The sequence below is a fragment of the Pristiophorus japonicus genome, chromosome 23 (genome assembly GCF_044704955.1).
Source record: "Pristiophorus japonicus isolate sPriJap1 chromosome 23, sPriJap1.hap1, whole genome shotgun sequence".
NCBI classification, from domain to species: domain Eukaryota; kingdom Metazoa; phylum Chordata; class Chondrichthyes; family Pristiophoridae; genus Pristiophorus; species Pristiophorus japonicus.
This window is the reverse complement of record NC_091999.1, coordinates 62,903,148-62,905,261: the sequence shown is the minus strand read 5'-3', so window position 1 is coordinate 62,905,261 and position 2,114 is coordinate 62,903,148. Positions and strand designations below refer to the sequence as shown.

General features: G+C 42.3%; 1 non-coding gene across 1 annotated transcript; it reads right to left on the bottom strand.

Moving 5' to 3' along the window:
* Nucleotides 1-1,613: 1,613 nt before the first annotated feature.
* On the bottom strand, nt 1,614-1,696 carry trnal-uaa (transfer RNA leucine (anticodon UAA)). The gene has a single exon. It is a non-coding gene; the product is annotated as a tRNA-Leu (tRNA).
* Between the last annotated feature and the right edge of the window lie 418 nt (nt 1,697-2,114).

Below are 2,114 nucleotides of genomic sequence, written 5' to 3'. Positions count from 1 at the left end.
AGGATCACTTTTGTCGAGACATGGTTAAATTGTGAAATGGAATGAAAAATGCTAAAAAATCATAATCGGCAGGATTCGAACCCCTTCGTAGGAAAACCCAATGGATTTCTAGTCTATCGCCTTAAACACTCGGCCACGACTGCTGCATCTGTGCATCCGAAGACGTGACTGAGAAAAAAAACTCAGTCATCCATATCTGTGCAGCAGACGGTCAAAGAATCCTGAAAAATTCTCCATTTGGTAAATATCTGCAAGAGGCAATCACCTCTACCTGTATTACTCCTGTTCTATATTGCTCTGGAACTTTTTAATATGAATCTTTTCCAAGAAACATTAGTAAAATTCTACATTTTGAAAAAACTGCCCTCCATCAGGGAATTGAATCCCAGTCGCCCACGTGACAGGCGGGGATACTCACCACTATATTAACGAGGAACTGATGAAGAGCAGTTCTGTCAAAGCAATATTCGAGCTGTGAACAGAACTGGACACCATGAGAAGTCGACAGACACATTGAGAGACAGAGACAAACCAACAAACAGGGAGAGACAGACAGCGAGATAGAGACAACGAGGGACAGCAAGTGTGAGACTGAAAAGGAGAGGCAGACTGAGTGAGAAAAATATTCTCAAACACATACATATACAGAGATCTGTGTGTGTGATTTATAAAGAGAGAGACGGAAAGAGTGAGAGAAAGACAATGATAAAGACAGTGACAAGGAGAGAGACAGATAGAGAGAGAGCGACAGATAGAGAGAAAGACAAAGATATAAACAGAAAATGTTGGACATTCTCAGCAGGTTAGAGACAGGAACTACCAGCATCAGGCAAAGAGAGATAGACAAGCAGAGACATAGATAGACCGAGATGATGGGAAATAGTGAGACAGTCAGACAGAGAGATTGAGAGAATCCCATTGGAATACAACTAGACACGGTGAGAAAGAGACAGACACATGGAGCAATAGAGAAAAACAGGGAAACAGGGAGAGAAAGACAGCGAGATAGAGACAGAGAGAGACAGAAAGTTTTAGACTGAGAGGGAGGGTCAGACTGAGTGAGACAAAGACTCAAACACATACATATACAGAGTTGTGTGTGTGTGATCTATAAAGAGAGAGAGAGGGAAAGAGTGAGAGAAAGACAGGGACAAAAGAGAGACAAAGAGGGAGACAGATAGAGAGAAGGACAAATAGAGAGAGAGATACATAGAGACAAAAACATAAAATGATGAAAATACTCATCAGGTGAGAGACAGGGACTAACAGAGACAGGCAAAGGCATGGACAGACAGAGATGATGGGAAAGCGAGAGCTAGTCAGACAGAGAGTCTGAGAGAATCCCATTGGAACACAACTGGACACCGTGTGAAAGAAACAGATTGAGAGACAAAGACAAACAGAGAAATAGTGACAGACAGAGTGAGACTCAAACACATACACAGCTCTCCAAAGAGAGAGTGAGGCAGAGACTGAGCGACACAGATATATTTCACAATTTTATTTCATTATCTGCTCAGAGTGTTACCGAGTTACAGAAAAATGCAAATGCAACAGATGAAAATCGGGGTTCACTGAACAGGATTGAAAAAATCTCTGTTCAATTAAGGAATTACCAGGAGTGGGGTTCGAACCCACGCGGGTATAAACCCATTGGATCTTAAGCCCAACGCCTTAACCACTCGGCCATCCTGGTCCTGTCAACACTTGGACTCTGTCTCTATGAGAATCTGGACTTCAACTTCACCCCCACAGAAACACACAAACATACCGGGTTTCAGGGAGCATTTTCGAACATTTTTCATCATATTGACACGGGCGCAACTCTCCTATTCTTTTTCGAGTAAAGCTCTGGGAACTTTCATATCCACCCGAGGGTGCAGACGGAGCATCAATTTAACATTTCATCCGAAAGTCAACAGTTTCAACAATGTAAAATTTCCCAAGTACTGCATTTGAGTGTCAGCCAAGATAATGTGCTCAAGTCTCAGAAGTGAGGCTGACACACACAACATCCTGATCAGTCGAGAATGGAGCCACTGAAACAAAGCTGATACCAAAGATCACAACCGTATTATTTTCTCCAAGTTTTTTAATATTTCCAGGACATTCGA